Source organism: Agelaius tricolor, unplaced genomic scaffold, assembly GCF_023055355.1.
Source record: "Agelaius tricolor isolate 1412-34295 unplaced genomic scaffold, bAgeTri1.0.p SCAF_4, whole genome shotgun sequence".
In the NCBI taxonomy this organism is placed as follows: Eukaryota; Metazoa; Chordata; class Aves; order Passeriformes; family Icteridae; genus Agelaius; species Agelaius tricolor.
Window position 1 is genome coordinate 39,576,991 of NW_027269264.1, and position 21,889 is coordinate 39,598,879.

The 21,889-nt window shown below is 35.5% G+C and overlaps 1 protein-coding gene across 1 annotated transcript in view; it reads left to right on the forward strand.

Annotated features, from left to right (window-relative positions):
• The window catches only part of PDE4D (phosphodiesterase 4D), a 354,696-nt gene that overhangs the window by 202,047 nt on the left and 130,760 nt on the right, over positions 1 to 21,889 (forward strand). The gene's annotated exons all lie outside the window — the stretch shown is intronic.

Below are 21,889 nucleotides of genomic sequence, written 5' to 3' on the forward strand. Positions count from 1 at the left end.
AATAATATGCATTAAATTGAATAATCAAATTATTAGTAAGTTTGCTAAATTATTACATCGTCAGAACTACATCTTCATTCAGTTAGCTGTGGAGACACAATTCCTGAAACAGTAATCGTGACATTTTTACCTTCATCTGGAAAAGAAAGAGAGGTTCTTTGTTGAGTGATGTGATTTTCTTTTGTTCTGCTTTCTTTCTGTTTTTCTTCTTTGGCTGCCATTTGGCATAGTTCCCTGGACTAGAGGAACAGTCATGTGGCTGAAGCTACTGCCAACACCACTTCTGCAGCCAGCTGCTCACGGCATTCATACATAAGAAGGCAGATTCCCTCCTGCCACATAATTGTACTCCAAGCCACTAAACTCTTGGGAACTGGGCTGGAAAGTGGTATATCTCTCTTAAACAGCAGTTTTCAGGAATTCCTTCTCTAAGGGGATTTCTTAATTATGTCAAAGCTGTCTTAGTGAAAAGAGCGTAATATTAAAAATTTTTAGTGTTACAAGCTTGGTAATGAAATGGAAGTAGAAACCAGATTAAAGTTTATTATTTTATTTTATTAGGCATTACAGTCCCATCTCACTGGAAATATCTTGGTTCTATTTAACCAGCCATTCAACATTTTCTGAGAAATAAAATATTTGAATGCATAAGTGTGAACTTTTCTAGTGAACACGATGAATCACACATTTAATTTCATATTTAGCTTTTCATATTCTGTAATTCATAGAATGCCGTGTCACCACTTAAGGGATGTTTTGAACCTCACTCAGATTTTTTTAGATGAATTTACATGCCAAAATATCATCTATCCAATTCAGACATTTGCCAATGTTGACTTGAAGTCTCAGGAAAAGTGGCAAAATAGCAAGGCACATTGCAAGTCAGATTAGGTAGCAGTAGGAGAGCAGGTGGAAGTGAATCACACTTAACTCTATGTTGCTGTAGATTTACCTCCTTGTCAAAACTGCCTACAGAGTCCTTAATAGTGAATAAATATAATCTCAATACCATTTCCTAACAGCTCAGAAAGACAAGCTCCACTCCTTAGGTCCAAAAAAGCAAGAAAAAAAACTGAAGAGAAGTAACATGTTCATAAATTTCAGCTTTTGATTTTTTTTTTTAAATAGCTGTTCATCATACAGATAGGTTAAGTGAATCTATCACAGTGGGACAGGTTGAATCGGTCAGTGTTTCTTATTGTTTCTTCCAATTAGTGTTATCTAAATGCTCCTTCAGTGGGATTTTGTGGCCCTTGCTGCAGCCTTGGAAGTGATTTAATTAGTGTGAAATAAACAAAAACCAGAAGTATATATCTATAGATATTTTATAAACAATTTTTTTAAAAATTTATGCTTAAGCATGTTCTGAAAGCCAAAGCCAGATCTTCTATAAAAAATCACAGGAAACATTCCTTCATAAAAAGTGAGGTAAAGTATGTTGACTAGTCTTGCTACAGTTTACAGTAAATAAATGGCTGGGCTTTGCTGTTTGTGGCTAAAACATCCCCACACAAAGCCAGCCTTCGAGATGGAGCTAGGCCCAAACACTAGCATCTCTTGGGATGCATAAAAAGATTGCACTAACCATAAACACCAGGAAATACTCTGTTTTATTTACAAATTGTAGATGTCCATGAATATTTATGTAAATGTCAGAAGTATCTGGCTTGTAATTCCCTGATGTATCACAAATTCTGGGAGCACTATAAATAGACCTATCATTCAATCTGATACGGAATACATCAGGAACAAGCTGACGCAAGTTCAGCATGTACCATGTTCAAATGTTGTAATTAATTTCTAGATACCTCGTTAAATAAGAAAAGTAGTACAAGGGTAACATATTAATGTTTCTTTTATGGCATTCTAGAATTCGCTTTTTTCCATTGTGGATCTGAATTGTTGTTGGTTTTTTTTATGGAAAACTGATATTTCCTATTGGAACTAGTAAATCTAATTGATTTCTGCACCCTAGAAACCTAATAATCTTCAGGTTATTTTGTGTTTCAGTTGTCTCTATGAGAGGAATTTGTGAGTATCAGTTGGAAATTTCTCTAATATGCGGAAAGGTAATTTAATGCTCTAAAGCATTAAATTTCATTTATTGCCCCTTTCTTCATGGGGCAATAAATGAAAAACAGAGTGAAAAATAGAGGTTCCTGCCTGCCTAGAGGCGTCTGACACAAACACCAGTCTGGTGCCCTTAGCAGTAGGGGCAGTTATACTTCAGTACATGGGTGGTCCATGCAAGCTAATCCAGCTTTTGGTCTCTGCCAGCAGTCAGCAGCAAATATTTGAATGGGAACAGTAAGAAACTCAGTATAATCTTCCTTGAGGGATAATCTCTTCAAGATCTTCAGTATTTCCTGTATATGTATATGCCAGAACTCTCCTTACTGTGTGTATTACTTAGCCTAAAAAATCTGAGTATTTTACTTATTCACACTAAATATTGATCATTATACAATAAAAAAAAAATTGCTGAATTTTTCTCTTTTGCAGTATTTTTGGGCATTCACTTGCACAGATGAACCTTATGCAATGTAAAAAATTTTCTTCATCCTGGTGTGTCTAATTTTCCCAATAGTAGAAGTATTGTGATCCAAGTATTTGTTGTTTTATGTATTTGTAGGCCACTCCTTTTCATCAGCTTTCTAACCAACCTTTTCACATGGAAAAATTTTGTGTCTGTATCATTCATGTTGCTAATCTCTTAACACCTCCTCCTATCTCAATGCCCTTTCTAATGCAGAATGACCAGAAGCAAACACAGAGCTTCTGATGAGGGCAATAGATCTAGAATTAAAATATTACTATTCTCAAGGAAAAAAAAATCCATTATGAAACTTCTATTTTATTCTCCTCTATCTCATTTTTGACGTAGATTAGCAGACTTGCTGATTAACTGATTTTAAGTGGTGAGCAATAACCTACCATTCCTGGTGGTGTCTGTACTGGCCAGGCTAGATATTATGTGTTCTTAACTCTGTTGGGTAGTCTTACTTCCATTACTGCTTACTTTTTAGTTCATCTCTCCCTATTCTCTTTGTCAGAAAAGTTTACAAGTATACAGTATTGTGTAAATACAACAGGGATCATTTCAGTAGGTAGAATTTGTCTCACTAGAAATTTAGCATTTTTAAAAGAAAAAACACCCAACCTTATAGCAAATGGTTTTACATAATTTTCTATAGGAAGAACATTTTTATTTTCAGATAAGGAAACATGAAATGTAATTCAGGTTTTCTTTTTTATAGTGTCTCTTCAGGATTTCTGACTCGTTAGAAGGCTAGGAAGTCCTTCAGGAAATATGTCATAATGCATGCAGCTGAAGATATGGGGGGTTTTAGCAGTAGGAGGGGACAGGTGTTTCCCATCAACATACCCATTCACTTGATCATTATATACATGTGTGCTAGATAAACAGTCTGCACACATACAAACACACATGTGTGGGTGTTTCCTACACTGAAGTGTAGAAACTATGAGAAGTTTTCCAGGAAGAAGCTGAATACACAGCACTTACTTTATTGTTTGTCCACATGAACTTGGTTTTCCTTTATTTGTTTTACCTTTGCAACATTTCCAGTCAATACTTGGCTCTTCAGAGACTTAGCTTTCACAGGCTTTGGTACAAGTTTCTGTTGCAGTTGTAAAAGTAAATGACACAGTTGAACAAACACCGGGATCAGATAAACTCTTGTAAACACTAACTGAAGTTCTTTAGCTAGTAAAGAAACCTGAAATGGAAAAAAAAGAACCAAAACTATTTAAAGGGATTATAATTTTCTTCAGGTGGAGGATGGGAGGCCTCACTTTTTTTTCTTGTTATTACAGATGTAGGTGAAGCAAAGGGACAAATATAACAAATAAATAAATTTATAACTCTAGCTGAAGCTACGTGTGCATTACTTTGATGGTATGAGTTACCCTGTGAATCCAACTCAATTGGCAGCTGCAGGGAAATGGTCATTGCAGATGGAGCAGAATCTGCTGCTCAGACAGCTCTGGTCTAAGGCACAAACTTCATGTGGCACTGTGAAACAGATGTATTTTTTCCTTCATAAGTACTAATAGGTGTGGATACATTCTTAAATTTACTTGTTTTTCCTAAGTGTGTGAAATATACTTAAGCTTCTAGGCTGCATTATTTTCTTTACATCTTTACCAATTGCATAATTTTTCTTTACTTACTCTTCCTTGTGACATAAAAAGAAAATGTAAATATGTTCATGCAAACATTAAACTGGAAACTCAGAGAGACCAGTTATTTTTAGCAACTAAGTTCATCTGATTTATATCATGCACTAGAGGCTACGTTAAGTGTTTCAACATCATTTGCACTCCATTGAATGAGGGACTGAATAATCAGAAAATTGATCATTTGGAAACTGGGTTATGTCACTAAAACAGTGGAAGCAAAATCCACCAAGTTAAGTTTCTACTGGTGGCAAAGGAGAAAGTTAAGTTTAAGTTTCTTTTAAGCATCATGTAAGAAAAACATGAACTTGTCATGCAATACCTAGAAGTGATGGATTCTTCAAGAGAAGTGCCCTTGGCACCTGAGAATCAGGAAGAAATTTACACTAGTCTAGCATATGTGGTTAATCTTGTGAACCTTCTGAAAGAAAACATTGATTTGTGAAGAAATGTTTCTGTTTCAAATAGATGGGAGAAAAAAGAGGGGAAAAAAGGGAGAGGAAAAGAGATATAAAGGGAATGTAAGTTCTTAGCATTGATCCTAACATCCAGATGTATCCCTTAGTGAGGTAGTCATGCAGTCTTAATGAGCATGTAAGTGGTAAATGGTGTTTGTTCCATGTCTCCTCTTGGCCACAGTCTTTGTTTAAGCTCTCTCCCACATGACACAGTAAAGTGTTATTTGGAACCTGGAACATGACATATTTGAGGCTTATCTCATTTTGGCATAAAAATACATGTAGTTCTCTTTTACTATAAACTCTGCTTGCTGTCATAGGAGACAAAGGAATTCTAGACAGAGTGGTTTTACAATACAAATATAAATGCCAAAATAGGGCTTATTGTTTACAGATAAGAAAAAAATTATTTTAAATATGTGTTATATTAATTTATAGGCGGGGCCAATAGCAAAATGCAGTGTTATGCCATTAAAATCTGTTTCATGATACTGACAAAATTTCATCCTCAAATACAGAGGAACAGATGTGTCTGTTCTGTGTTTGTGTCCGTTTTGTGTTTGTGATACACAAAATATTTAAGTTTTGCTGTCACAGTTCTTCATGCTTGACTACCCCTATTAGACTACAATTAAAATATAAATTTTTATTTATACTGTACAAAATTTTCAGTCTGTATTACTAAATGCACCCTATATTAACAAAAAATTTCATGTAATATCTAAATAAAAATATGTAGTAATACATATTAGGTAACGTTTGATAAACATCTAGTCATACAATGATATGAGTGTCTTATAAATGCTGAAAGTCACAAACTGTATATTTTTGCAAAAATCTGATTAAAAACCTCTCTTTTAGGTTATCAAAAAGTGCTAGGTCCTCTGATTTTAGTGAGTACTATGTGAGGGCCCTGATTTTTCCATGGTTGAATCTGCAGAGTGAATAAAACAACACAGAAATCTTTTCATCTGGTGAACTAGATGGCATGCCATGGTAAGGAGGCTGTAGCCAGGTGGTGGTCAGACCCCTCTCCCAAGAAAGTCTCAAACTGTGCCAGGCGAATTTTATGTTGGATAATAAAAAAAATTCTTGACAGAAAGAATGGTTGAGGGGCATTGGAATGGGCTGCCCAGGGACGTGGTAGAGTTACCATCCCTGAAGGTGTGTAAAAAAAGACTGGATATGGCACTCAGTGCCATAGTTTTGTTGACAAGGTGGTTTTAGGTCATAGGCCAGACTTAATAATCTCCAAGGTCTTTTCCAACCTAGGTAATTCTGCAATTCTGTGACAGGACCATGTCAGTAATGCTAACCACTCCTGCTCCCTGGAATGGGATATTAGGGGCCAAAATATTCTTCAGGGCTCAGGTGGTCACAGTAGCATTCAAACCAAGAAGGGTTTGCAGCCTTTCTACTGCATTAAAATAGATTGATCATTTTTCTACAGGAATATATTGTTTTCTGCTTGCATTTATTACAGTGCAGTCAACTCCAACAGTTTTTTAGTTATAACTTGGAGAATCACAAGTTTATGTAAAAAGCCTTTCCTTTTTCCTTATCTAGATCTTAAAGGGTTTATCAAAACCAGAAAATTCAGGAGCTTTCTAAAGATGCAGTTGACATTTTCATCTAAAACTTGGACTCTAGAAACTTTAAGGAAAATACTTAGTCTGTGAGACTGGAAATATCATTTCAGAGGGTAGCAAGCAGAATACTATGACTTTGACTGCCACACCCCGAATTTAGCTATCTAAAATTCTAGTTTTCACTTCACAGAGTGGATGTGTGACCCAGAGTGGTCATTGTAGTGCCCTGCATCTTCTGCTGGAGTTCAAAGTAGAGAGCTGTTAGGCAGCAGTATAAGGACTTCACCCATGACTGATGTCATGCAAAACTCACCAGCTTCTTCTTCCCTGACATTCTTCCGAGATGATTTCCCAGCTGTCTAATGCAACTGTTTTAGGAAGTAGGGAAAGGAGCAGACAGTCCTGGAAAAGCTGTGCTTGCTCTTTCCACTACAAGAAAGATTTGCTGGATTTGTACTCTCTTCACCCTTTCAAAGAAACAACTGGTCTTTGACCAAGAAGATATTTTATCATTTTGACCATTTATTTTGAATTAATATGTTGTTCTGATTATGGTTTACAGTAGCTAATATAAGTTTAAATGAAGGAGGATAAAAAGCAGCCAGAGGATGCAGTGAAAATTATTTATTGCGGTGTAGAGCTATCTAATTGATCTGTAGTTCACCTGGTTCTTGACTTTGATAAAGAAAAATCGATGGATTGTGTTAGCAATTTATTGTAAATATTTTTTCACATGATTCTTCTAAATGGTTTAGATAACATTTCCTTTTGATGCAATATATTTATTTGACCCTGGAACATTTAATTCACCGTTAAATGTCATACACTCTTGTTACTATAAAAGGATAAAACTGCTTCCAAGTACATATTGTTTCAGAAAGACATGAGCTTGTTCATGCCAGCTCTTGGGGTTTGCAAAGTCACTTCAAAATAGCTGCCTTAGAAGTTATGGTGACAATGTAAAGCAATGTAAAACTCTCTGTGGTAACAATATAAAGTGTTCTTGTACATCTGCACTTGAAGTCCCACAGTGCTTATCCTAACATTGGGCAGCAGCATTATTTTTGCATTTATACTGGATCTTCTAGGAAAGTAAAGTATGAATGTAATGTTAGAAAGATATTGTGGTTCTACATCCTTAAGGAATGGTATTTTTTTTTTTTAATTTTTACATCTTTAGTTCTTCTGTATTTAATATTTTTATGTTAATAACCTAAGGGTTTTTTTTTTAATTGTAGTTGTTATCCTATTCATTAATGGAGGTATTTGTAGAATTTCTGCCATGTTTTAGGAATTTATTTCTGGCTAATGAATTGCCTGCTTTAGTTACCTTTTTTCTCATTCTTGTGTCACTAGGAATATGTACTAACACTATGATTTAATTTACTATTGGTATATTACAATTGGTTGATATGCCATCTATCAAAAAAACTTTTTCATACATCACAAGAAGATAGAGAAAATTTTGTTTTTATTTTCTGTATTTCTAATAATCTAGTGATTTCCTTAGGCTTTGTCAGCACAAGTCTAAGTCAAAATTTGAAAAAATCTGGTGGTATTTTTCATCCACAAATGTCAGGTTTCACCTCAGCATTGTAATACCTGTGGACTCAGAGCTGCCATTTAAGAAATGGTTAACTACAGAAGATTCAGAGGAGTCACAGAATTAACTTCTATAGATTTGATACACAGGTTTTATTTGGCAACATGACAGGAAACTATAGAGCAAAGAGTGGAAAGGAGAAAAGTTCAGGGGGGAATAGTACGCAACGAAAGAGACAGGGTATGGCAGTGAGACCTTTGTCTATTCACTCTGTAGCAAAAAGTACTTCACACTACTCCAGCTCAATTTTTTTCATTTCTCTATTTTGAAGGGCTGAAATTGTTTCCCAGCTGCCTAGAGCCTTTTGATCTGTTTATAGCAAAACAATATTTGGAGCTCCTTCAAGACAGGAGTTTGTAGAGGTGACAATCTACCCTTGTGAGTTACCTTCATGGTTACACCTTACTGAGTTCAAGAGAACATGATACACATTCCCTTCCAGTAATAGAAATTAACTGATTATAAGTATTTATCTAATAAATAACTAGTAATATGTGTAATAGTAGTGTAATAGTAATATGCCAGGCATAGGTCAGAGCCACCCCAGGTTGCCAGTAACCAGTTGAACCAGAATGCAGATACCAGTAATGAATAAAAGCTTCATTACAGTTTTCAGGGCAAAATTTAATGGCAAACCCTTAACATTGACAAACATGTCAGGCCAGTGGCGCTAGCACACAGGAATTTCCTGTTTCCAGCCTCAAACTGTATTAATAAAAGTTTACATAATTTTTTAGCAGTTCTGTATCTCTCACAGCCACTGTAATTGGAGAGGGATTTATTTATTGTGGAACCTACTCTACCATGGCGAATTTATTATCATTTAAAAAAATTTATTTGTGATTCTTGTTGGCAAATATTCAGAATTTGCAAGGCACCTGTTGATGCCTCTAAATATAACCAAAAATATGACAAAAATTTAAAGGCTCTCTAAAGAAAATTTTAATGAAGGAAATACCATTTAAGCAATGATGCTGGAAATTTAATTTACAAATTTACTTGCTGTACTATCCAGGCCACCCAAGTGGCCTGCAGGCACTGAAACAGCAGCTCAAAGGACCAAAACAACATTCCTGTTCCACATGTGTTCGGAGGTCTGCACATTTTGGAGTAATAGTCAGTAAACCAGTACTCTTCAGCTCCTCCTTCTTAGAACTGCTGTAAAGTGAATTAGTCAATGCTGTAAAATTTAGTTTGTGTAAAACATCACCTTAAAATTTTGTATTTACCCTTCAATCATTTTGAAATGGTACAAAAAGTTAGTGTTTGCTGATGAGGAAGCCAAGAAGTTGTTCTTTTCCATTTTTACTTAAAAAAAAACTTGCCCTTTTCCCCCTCAAAAACAACAAAAAAAATGTTGAGGGGGTTAAAATATACAATACAGGGCAGCTCTAAGTTTTTAATCAATGTTGAATATTCCTGAGGATATTAAACAGAAGCTGCATGCACTATAGAAACAAATGTACATTTTACCTGTAATTTGGTATGCACTCAAATTAATAAAGAATGTCCCACAGCACACTATAGTTAGGGTCCACTGGTGTGTTAGACAAAAGTACAGGAAGAATAATTTCAGGATTAGCTCTTTGACATCTATTTCATTTGGTTCAACTTTGACATTTGCATATTTTGCAAGATTTTTTAATATATAAAATAGTAAAAAAATATAAAATAGTGATGAGGGGAAAAAAAATCTGAGGTAGTTCAGCTTCTTGCTACTTATACCAGTAAATTTGCAGGGAGAAATGTTTTCCAAGAGCCATAGGAAATGAAGTTAACTGAACTGAACCTGTCTTGCTGAGATGATTGTCAGGAAAGTGACATATCAGAATAAATAATCCAAGTATGTTAAAACCAAGGAAATACATGGACTGCAAAAGATTTAGGGAATCATTTAACACAAAATTAAAATGAATGCTTGACACAGACAGTCCAGTATAGTTGCATTTCTAACTTTTATATTTTAAGAGAGAGAAGTGACAGTGGAACACATGAAAAAAAACCAGCCCTGAGATGTGAAGAGGGTCTTCAGCTGTTCATTCAAATAGAAACCTAGTTACAAAAGCTGAAGATGCATTTAGTTCATTATTTACTTTATATTTTGTTCTTGCTAGTTATGTGTTTTGGTTTTTTTAACATAAGTGCATGTTTGTTTGGTGAGGCTTCTGTCTTACTGCAAACTGACTTTAAAAAAAGAGTATCATGATATATTATTGCTGTGGTTTTTTCCTCTAATGGTGTAAATAAGCCATCAGTTTCCTGAGTAGTTGGAGTTAGTGTGTGCTGAAGTTACAATGCAAAATGAGGCAGGAAAGTGTTATTAGCAATCATTAACTTCAATTTATAAATCAATTGTAACAGAGTAAAATCAGTGTGTGTACCTAAGATCTGTCATGTCAACTAAATATATTGAGCAGTTAAATACCACTTTGTGTACTTAATAGCCGTGTTTGCTGTAGCAAGGCTTAGTTGTTCAGGAATAATGGCCCATCAGCTGAGCCTGACAGAGATCCCAGACTGATTTCAGACATGAGTAAGATGACAAACCATAGGGGTAAAAGTGAGATCTGGAGTCTAAATTGAAGAAATGCAAGTCAAGTATTTTAGGAAATTATTATTTTAACATTATTTTTTGTGTAACAGTGATAATATTAGTAGTACTTTTTTTGCAATATGTGTCATGTTTTCCACTTTAGGGACAAATTATTACTTTTTTGACTGATATACCTACTTAGGGAAGAGCAACAGGTTCTCTCACTTTATTGTAGCTGCTCCACCTCATCAAAAGGGCCTCTCTTAAAAGAGCTGAAGTGAGATAACTTTGAATGTGGTGCTGTCATGCATATTCATATTTAAACTGGAGATTCATGTCTACACCACAAACTAGAATTACTGAAGTTCTATCAGTTCCATGTATTTATGGATACATCTCTACAGAAGAGAAATATTCAAGTTATTAATTTCATTACATACTGCAAGAGACAAAACATTAAATAAGTTTCACGTTCAAACTAAAACTACACCAAACACAGGATACATAAAGGATGAAAGGATGACAGTATTATAGGAGAGACCTAAAGATTGTTTAGAAAAGTGATTTAACTATTCTGATGTCCAACAGCTTTTCTTTATTAAGATTTTGTTTGTTGATAAGAGTTGAAGAGAACTTTTTGTCAGGGAAATTATTCTTAAGCTCCAATGCATTTTTTTTGTTCTCTAATACTCTGTAAACCCCCTAGCCATAAGGGGTTTAGAGAGTTGAAGGAGGCCTATTTACAATGTCATTCTCCAAAAAACAAAGCAAAGCCAAGCCAGAAGGACTTGATAGAGCTTGAAGGCAAAAGTCTTAGACCCACAAAATGAGATTTTTCATGTAGAATTTTTTCATCTGTTAAGAATGCAATGAATCTCCAAAACTACCTCAATCAATTTTTTTTTTAAATGAAAATACATGGATTCTCATTACTGTGGTACACTTTATCCCCTGCACTGGACATCATCATAGAAGCCATGTGAATCAAAATAGACAAGGTCTGCAACCTAGAATAATCTTTCTGAAGCAATGGAGGAAGGTCAAAAACAAGAGGAGCTTTGTTGTATTTCATCCCTCAATGTGACATGCAAAGGGCAAGACAGGGAATTGAAAGTTGTCATTTTGCTGGACGCTAAAATTAATAGAACCACACAGTCATTGTTATTTTCAAGCAAATACTTTCCTTACAATCCCACTCATCACCTTCTATTCTATACGGGCTGTTTCTCTCTTTTTGCTCTCCACAGATCTGTTATTTGTTCCCTTTTCAGCATCTCTTTCTTCTTGAGTGCTCTTTTGTTTTGTTTTGTTTTCCTGTGGGTTTGCTTTATTCTAGCACTGTCAAATCACTTTCTGAGAGACATCTTTTTCTGAAAATCTGACATCTCTATAAATGTCTTTCTTTGATTAAGAGCATTAACATATTTGAACTCTGACTTATTTTGGCACTACAGATTTAATTTTCAGTATCTACATATTTGAAAACCTTCATTCAGATCTTAGAAGGACAGAAGGCCAGTTTTATTTTGAAAACAAAAGCAATCCTTCTCCAACATCCATACTATTTTAGAAGTCAAGAACTGATATTTAGTACAAATATCTACTGACCTATATTTCAGAAATTTTTGGTCATCACTATCAAGGCTGTGAATGAGTAGATCTAAAGGCACATTGCATTCCTGAGAGTTCAACCTCTTCTCTGAGATCTCTGAGCCTCCAATAATGTGCAGCCTGGCACATATCTGGGTCAGGCAACTCAGCCACAGCTCCTAGTGCTTCATTTGCTGGGACTGGGCATGCAGAGGGTCTGTATTAAAAAAGCCCATGCTTGTCCTCAGAGAAGAGGACGTGAACCTTTGCATGAAGTGCAAAGCTGAGAAATGGGATCATAATTCTGGTAGTCATGGTTTTCAAATTGGCTTTCTCACTTTCTTGAGGTAAAATAATACTTTTTTATTGCTCTAGATCGCTGAAAATTAATCAATTATTAGAAAAGTTTTTGAGTCATTATTTTCCTTAGATGCCTCTGAGAAAGAATATTGCCAGAATTAGTGGTTTCTATAAGTGGTTCTGTTTAAGCTTTTTTAGAATAAAGATTTCTACACAGAGCTTTCTCTAAAATTAAGACTTTTTTTAACCATCTGGCCAAGGGTCATAAAGAAAGTAAGCAACAGAGTGCTTGAGGGGAAAGCTGCTATGCTGAAAGGAAAACAGAAGAACTTCCAACACACTGTTTGGAGGACTTTGGAGAAAAGAAATGGGATAAATAAGCTCCAGATATTCATAACATTATTAAATTTATCAACACTATTATATACAGTTTAAAATAAATATTGAAGAAGTCCTAGTTTTTCTCCTGCACTCAGAGCACTATGTGTTATATTGAGAACTTATTAAGCAAAGCAGCTTAGTAGCTCATCCTTGTCTTTGCAAAAATGTCATCCTAACTGAGAAAAATTTTTAGATGCCAAGACTTTTTTAAGTTGTAAAAGGCAAAAGTGAGTAATTTAGTTCTGTTCTTGTCCAAAGTAATAGAACACAATGGGTAGAAACAGAAGGGAAAAAATTCTCTGCCAGTTTCTCTCTTCTTAAATGTCACTTTATTTGGATGATGATCAGCTGGATTGACTTTGCAAGACTGACTTTATTTACACATAAAAAACTCCTTAAACAGCAAAAATAAATTCCAACATTTTGTAATTTCATATTCCAGAGAGAGTAATGTGCATTTTGCTGTGATTTGTAAACCTGCCAGTGTATTTCGAATGCTAGTTCAAATTAAATTATAAGTTTTGAAATATGTGCATATGAGCATGTAAATTGAAAGAATTTATTACTACAGCCAACATTTAATGTCAGTAGTTGGCTTTAGCAATGTTTGCAATATAAAATACAAAACCATTTTCTGAATTTTTACTATAATGAATTAGAAAAGAAAAACATTTCACTGTTACAATATTTGTAGAATAAATTTTTCCAAAATTTTCTATAAATGAATCTTCATGTAAGCTATCACATAGAGAAATCTTGGATGATTTTTTTTTCAGTACTTTCATAGGAATTTTTTTTAATTATCACCTGAGATTACCTAAGTGTCTTTTCACCTCAGTCTGTTTAATTTCTTAACCCACCTTTAGACATGTAAAAAAGAAAAGCAAACAAACCATCCTTCAAAATTACACACAAAATGCTCACAGTAGTTTAAAAGGGCTGACTCTGGTTTTTGTAGGTTTTATGCAAACACACTGAAACACAGCCCATATGGCCTTAACCAACAGTGAACACATTCTGTTAGACATGCTGCATAAATTAAGCTGTTTCAAATAAGAACTGCTGCAATTTAGATTTCTTTATATTCATGGAATACATCCTCATGGAAGCAAGGAAGTGAACCAAGATAGCCATGATTTCATCAAGGACAAAAAGGGTCTGACCAACCTCTGTGTGCTCCTCTAATGGAGAGACTGCAATGATCAAAAAGGGAAGACCAACTGGTGTAATCTGCCTGGGCTTCGGAAAGCTTTAAACACAGTTTCCCATGGAATCATAAACTCCAAAGAGATCTGGAGTTGGATTTTAAGGGTAAACTAAGGAAAGGGTGAGATGGATGCAGCCAGAGAGTTGCAGGCAATGCTCTATGTCCAGATGGATCCAGTGATGAGTGGTGTCCCTCAGGGCTGCCCTGAGACTTTGGCTCTTCAGTATCTTCATCAGTGACAGAGGCAGTGGGACCGAGTGCACCCTCAGCACATCTGCAGTGACAGGAAGCTGAGCAGTGCGGGTGGCACTGCAGAAAGATGGGATGCCATACAGGAGCATCAGGAAAAGCTTGAGAACTCAGACCATGAATAGCTAAGGGTGTTAAAAAGTCCAAGCACAAGGGGCTGCAGCACAGTCAGAGCCATCCCAGACATGAGTACAGAACTGGGAGTAGCACTTATTTAGAGCAGCCCTGCCAAGAAGGACTTGGAGGTCCTCAGAGATGAAAACCTAGACATGACCCAGCAATGTACCCTTGCAGCCCAGAAAGGCAAACGTGTCCTGAGCTGCATCCAGACCAGTGTGGGCAGCAGAGAGTAGTGAGGGATTCTGCCCTTCTGCTCTGCTCTGCTGAGAGCCCACCTGCAGTGCTGCATCAGCTCTGGGGGCCCCAGCACAGGAAGGACCTGTTGGAGAAAGTCCAGAGGAGACCACAGAGATAATGAGAGGCTGGAGTTCCTTTTCTGTGAAGAGAGGCTGAGAACGTTGGGGTTGTTAAGCCTGGAGAGGAGAAGACTCCAGGAACTGGATGAATGAACCACATTTAAATGAATGAACCACATTTCAGCCTTCTAATAGTTAAAGTGACTTAGAAAAAAGGAAGAGAACAGCTTTTTACAGTGATAGAATTTTTTACAGTGATAGATATTGATAGAACAAGGGAGAGTGCTTTTAAGATTTAAAAAAAGGAGAGAGATTAGATATTAGGAAGAAATTATTTATTCAGACAGTAGTGAGGCACTGTTGCTTAGAAAAATTTTGAATGTCCTTTTCCTGGCTTTATTCATGGCCAGGTTTGATGTGGCTCTGAGTAGACTGGTCCAGTAGAAGGTGTTCCTGCCAATGGCGGAAGAGTTGGAACTAGATGGTATTTTAGATCCCTTCTAACCCAAGCCATTCTATATTTCTATGGCTTTTTCTTTTTTTTTTTTTTTTTAAGCAAATATGTTGTAAATATGTTGATGAACACCATTTATTTAAGAAAAAAACCCAACACCCTAAATAAAGAAAGAGGATGATTTGGTGCCTTTCATCTTATTTTAGTCTGAGATTATCTCTTTCTGCATTTAACACAGCAGCATATATCTAGAAGGAAGTTAGATGGATTGAATTAAATGTGAAAAACAGAGATAGCTTTGCTAATCAAATACCGAAGGAGACCATCAAGAGAAAGATTAGATTGATTTGCTATACTAGAAGGCTACCATATGTAAAACACTAGTTAGGTATGAAGAGAAACTGTACTGGTCTCAGAATTGCTGTCCTACAGGAAGCATGTTGAGGTCTACATATAAGTATTCCTCTGTGTATATCCATATAACAGGCTAAGCTGTGGCAGGTTTGATCACACACAAAGTATCTCTTGCTCATAGAAGGGCAATGCACTGGCAATTCTGAAATGCTTGCATCCAAAAGTCCGAAAAGTCTGTGGCAATGCACTGGCAATTCTGAAATGCTTGCATCCAGTTTAGGCAATTTAACTTTCCACAAGAGCATGAAGTTTCTGGTTACTGTCATCTCTGGTGGTATTTACAGCCAGTATTGCTATGAGTCTCTTTGGGATTCATAGTGCAACATGGTTTTCTTGTGCCTGGTACATTGTTTAATAAGGGGAAATTCAAACATATAAATATGGAATAAAAAGTTCAAATAGGTCAAACAAATTAGTCCTAAACTGAGAAGAAATTTAGAATCCATGAATATCAGAACATACTGTTTCTGTATCTCTCCTTCCAGATGCCTGAATATTCAGAAGAAGTAGGCCTTATGTGAGTTTTCAGTGGTAGGCATAACTGCTCTACTATATACATGGATATTCCTTTTGATCACTTTGCTTTTCCTCCCCTGGGAAGAAAGGAGGGGAGAAGTCAGAAGTGAAGCTTTTTTTTTTTTTTTTGACTACATTAAATATGGATTGGGGCAGTGATGTCTTGGCATTGTTCAACTCTCACAAAATCTAAATATGATGTGAGGCCAAATATGAAAATATATCAAGTTTATATTTCTATAAAAGGAAAAAAAATAATCCTATCTACATTCAGTTCAACTGCTACAAGAGAGTAGTGAGGCAAAAATCTGCAATGCCCATGTTATATAAACTTACAGGTTTTGTCCTCATACCATAGAATTTATCAAGTACATCTTGAATTGCCCAAAACCTAGGTTTCTAACATAAAATAGGCAGGGAGCCATAGTCCACAGAAGGATAGATAGACAGCTGAGAGGAGCAGTTCTGTCTGTCTTAAAATAGATGTCTGAATCATGGAAACAGACTACCCCAGCAAGTGCCTATCAGAGCTATCTCTAGCAGGAGCCTAGCTGACCAGTTTAAATGAGCAACCAATCCTCTGGCAGCTCGAGGCTAGTGAGAAAACTCCTTTCTTAGTGTGCCTTGTTTAACTCTCAGTGAATAATTCATGACAAGTAATGTACTCTCAATGTAACCTTCATTTGTTCTCATAGAAGCTCTCCAGTAACTTGCAACTTTTTTAAATACATAGGTTTTTTTCCTTTAATTACAGCTTTGAGTTTGACAGTTTTGCATTACAAATTGAACACATTTTGTACTTTTGAGTGTTCATATAAAAAGTTTGGTTTTTTTTTTCTTTTTTCACCTCATACAAGCCAGGTTAAACCTTTGAAGTTTTCCATACCTCAAAAACAAACAGAAGTGAAACATGAGTAGCAAATTTTATACAAATTCAAGAGGATTTTTTGAAACACAAGTGTCATGGAGGTAGGCTTCCTCTTCAAGCAAGGCTTTGTAACATAATGCATAATTTAGATTTAATTTTAGTTCCTGACATTTTTCTGAAGGACTTAGAAGTATGGATGATGTCATTCCACCAAACAAGAGTCTTATCCATGTCTGACTCATTCAGGCCATGATCCCATACCTGTGGATGCCAAGTTTCCAGTGAAGGACATAGAGAAATCCACTCCACTGTTTTGTAGAGAACCCTTTTGTTATACTAATGTGGTTACCTCACCTCAGATTTGCTTTCAGAATGACTTTCTGACAGTAAAATTTTATTGTTTCCAAAAAGACAAAATGTTACAGAAACATTCGTTTTAGAGTATGCATGGCTGGGTTGGGCAGGTTTTCTGTTAATGTTTGGTTTTTGTTCTAGACAAGACAAAATCAGAAAAAAGATAAAAGTGCTTTACTATATACGGCTAGCTAACATGCTTAAAATTTAAATATAAACTTTCACATTGTGCGTACAAGTTTTGTTTGCCTGAAACAGTGGTCTGTGTGTACTCTTGGAATACATGGTGGTATTCCTAAGAGTCTTCCAACCTTCACTTGTTAATCTCACACTATCCCATTCTTCTGAACAAGATGATGATGAAAGAAAGCATATCTTACAAAATATAATGGTTCTCTGATAGTGAGCCTGACACTCGAGAGTGACTTTGTCCAGAACCAGTCCTAATTATGAAAACTTTGTAAAAGAAATACAATTCTCTCTTGCCTTTCCTAGCAGCCACTGCTTCATTTGGAAAAAAAAAAAAAAAAAAAAAGGAAGAGAAAAAATGTTAGTCCACTTTTTTTTAGCCTAAAACAGCTGGCATAATTTTCTTGGAAACCATAGCTACTGCTTAACTCCCTACTGAGTTGAGTATGAACCACCAGTGTTTATTTTTAAGCAACTATAGTCTGAGTTTGTGTGGAGCAAATAGTTCAAAACCAGAAAGTCTGATGGAAACATTGATAGATTTTTCCTTTAACCTTGTAATTAGTGCTGTATTGCTGCAGTAAAATCCATTTAGATCTGACAAAAGTCTCTGTTTTTATAATGCAACCTGTATTTTTATATGTCTATATGTTTATATATATATATATATATATATATATATTTATCCATGGTTCAATCTGGGGAGAGTTTTTATGTTTATTTAAAAAAAATAAAATATAAAAACAGTCTGACACACTAGGCAGCCTTAGCTCAGCTGAAGTTCAAAGTCTGCTAGGAGGGTAGTATTTAATTTTAGGCTATTCGCTGGTATACAATGTTAATCCAACATTAGCAGGTATCATTTATTCCAGCCTTAATGACTGATGTGTAACCATAGACCACAGCATAGCTGATGGCACTGCTTGCCCAGAATATAATGTTTCTGAGAAAAAAATTGTTCTCCTACTCCTAAAAATTAGCTATTTTTATTTTCTTTTTGAATCTCTAGCAATGAAGATTTGCAAAGGTTCTATTTTTATTTTTGCAATGGAATCTATGTGGACCAGCAATGGTCAGTTAGTACTAAGGTTGCTAACTCTAATTGCATAACTGATTAAATGAAATAAAAAGTAGGCAGGAATAAAGGCAGAAGGACATGTTTTCAGTCTGACACATATATATATATATAAATATATAAAGAACCTGACTTTGCTGTGTAAGGGAGCGAGGCACAGTGAGGCCTCTCTGACTCTCACCTCCTTTACTACTCATAGTACAGCTCAGGCAGCAGCAAAGGAAACTGAGATCAAGCATCTTCAGACGAGGCATGGTATTAGAACTGGGCATTCTTAAAGAAGACCCTCTCTGCCATGAAGTCCATGAGGATTTTGCACATTTAATTCTGTGTAAGGCCTTTGTAGAGCACATAGTAACTTTGTTTACACAGCAGGCTCTGAGCTAATACACCATATTTATAAGTTGGGTTGCTCAATCCAGGCAGCTAGATGTGAGCAGATACAGAAAGGAAACACCAGTGGCATATGTCATGTTTCTGCTGTGCCCTTTGGTTTGCCTTTTTTCATTCTTATGAATTTTACACTCCAGTTATCATTACATTTTTTAGTTCTTTTACTTATGCAGTTATGTGCAACTTTTTCCTCTGTGCTAAAGGACTCCGGTCAAAAGGGAATATGCTCTTACCTAGACATGAATCACAAAGTTTAGTTTCTGGAATTCTAAACCTACAAAAAAGTGTTTTTAAAATCACTTGCTATGTTGAGCAGTGGCAAAATCTGCAACTGGGTTAAACATTTGTTTCTCAAATTCTCTGACTTAATACTTGTTTTAGAAAGATGCATCTCCTGAACCTACACCTACATGACTAGTTCTTAGACCCATTCATGCAGGTAATATAAGAACATTTTGTTAATCTTTTCTGTCCTTCAGCTTGTTATGCAGTACAGGACAATAAGAGGATAATCTAGTCTGTGGATGAGCTAGAATGAACTGTGCAACTTAAGAGTTTCACAAAACTAATTGGTGTGGTGCTTAGTTTGTGAAAAAATCTTTCCTCGAGTGGAATGTGTTCTCCAGCGGATTGGAAATGTTGATTCCAAGTTTAAATGCATATTCTTTATTTATTGAAAACTGTATTTCACATAAATGTGAAAACTGGAAAGTATATATGAAGAAAGCAAAGATACAAACTGTGAGCAAGACCAGATGCAACAGTAACTAAGAAACAACATGGGTAGTCCTTAGTGAATGAGCCCAGCTCCAGATTTTTAAAGATATTTTAGCTATCCTACTTGAAAAAAAAAACAGGGTGAAGCTAAGATTACATATCAAAAGGCAGCAGATTGTTTTATAGCTTTCATTTAATGTGTATTCCAAACGCCACACTTAAGAGCCCAGTTGTTATTTATATCTGAAGGCTTGAAGTTGTGAATCCATTTCTTCAGCTTGCAGAGAGCAGCAATAATCTGGCTCCTATTGTGTGTTTTTTCATCAGTTTGATGTCCAAGTGCTTTTCAAGCAGCATTATGTGGGTTATCCCTGTTTTACAAACTAGGAAGACAAAACTCAGAATGTTTAAGCAAGTTTTCCATAACCTGAAGAAAGAGATGTTTCCAAGCATGGAACAAAAGAATCATTCCTCTTCCTCATTCCCTAAGCCATGCTTTTGGCAATTCATTTTAATATTCGATTCTTTGCACTGTAGCAAATGCAAAGAATAATTCAATTAGTTACTAATTTGAAGATAAGTAAGATTAATGTGCACACTAAATGTAAGTGTGCACAAAGTGGGCTGAATCCAGCACAATTTTCATTTAATGGTGTTTTGTTTCTGTGTCTTTTTTCCTTAGAACTTTTAACTATACAGCTAAAACCTCAGTTGATGATACATGCAGATAAAAATTATTGTTGTTTTTCTATTGCTGTTTTCTTTTATTATTAGTGTATTTAGTGGTACTGAATGTCTCCATCTTTCAGTAGTTTCATTAATTTAAAATATTTTCTTCATTATATTTATTATACAATCAACACTTGCCTTAAACATGGTGGCATCCTAACACTTCTCTTCCAAAGCCTTTTTCCTCCTGCTACCATAAAAAAATAAAAGAATTCCAAAAAGGAAAAAAAATATAGGTTTGTTATGGGTTCTTTTTAAGTTACAGGATTACATGCACAAATCAGCTATTTAAACAATGGTCATTTTTCTTTTTATTCTCTTAACTTTCCTTTATTCTTTTTTCTCTTAATTCCTCAAATTATGAGGAATTTAGAGTTTTTATTATTTGACCCCAAATACAAAAATGCTAGACCATCTTCTATGAGCACAGTGGACTAGTATTCTCCTATCTTTACTAAAGTTTAGACAATTCGGCCTTTGTTGTTTCTTGTAGCACAACAGATTTTATGTATGAATTAGGACCTATTGTTAACTGCCAAAGTTGTTCTAATGGGTTCTCTAGAAACTTCTCTAGAAAAAGATTAGCCTTTCCTATGATGAATGTTAAGAGACTCCTTTGTTTTAGCTTCCACAAAGTCAACTGATTAATTTCAGATAAGATTAACATTCCCTAGAGGTCTGTGAGCTCTCCTTCCTACTAGAAGACTCCCATTTCTGGGGGAAGCCTATGAGTCTAAGGTTGGTCCCTGAAGACAGTCTCTGCTTTAGCCACTTGAAGTATGGTTGCTTAATATATATTTCATAATAGTTGAAGTTAATAGGCACTTGGAGAACAAGAGTTTATTTCTAAAGAGCTGAGGATGGAGACTAACAAAGAAAACAGGTTTGCAGTGGGTGTTAGTTAATGAGATGGAGAACTGTGACCCCACAAGGACTTTTTTCTCTCAATTGACATTGAAAAGCAGTGACTCAAATTCAGCACCTGCAACTAGAATGTATTCATACTGTAGTAGTAGTAGTGTTTAGTATCTATATATGTTAATATTTCTCGTCATATTTCTAGTAACTACAAGTAAGAGGCAGCATCTTGTCTGATACACTATTGAAAACAGACCATCCTGAGATATTAACTGTGTTGCAGAGCGGAAATAGCCTTTGAATATTCCATTTCAGTATAGTATTGCAAAAAACTTAGTCAAAATCTCTATTTTGCCTAATTTTGTTTTCCTTTGTAAAATTGGAATAATGTTTATATTTATAAATTATAAATAATCAACAAACAAAAATAAAAAAATAGCCAGGTATTCTGCAGCAGTCAAGGATCTCTATTTTAACTGATTTTTTTAAATGACCTATTCTGTCTGTTAAAGAAATAAAAAAGTTTCACAACATGGTGCCTGATTTATGTGCACTTCTATAGACGTGTGACCTGCACAGTGACAGACCCAACTGTTACTAAAGGTCCTATGACTGTATGACCCTACGAGCTAAATTTACCACAGATGCCTTTTCCATTCATTGAAGCTAACTTTTTTGATTCCACAGAATTCCTAAAAAAGGTCCTTTGCAAGTCACTAAGTGATATTTGAGAGATAAGTGCCAGAAAACATGGAAAACGTGAAGAACAGAACACAGAACCAGAAACATTATTAAC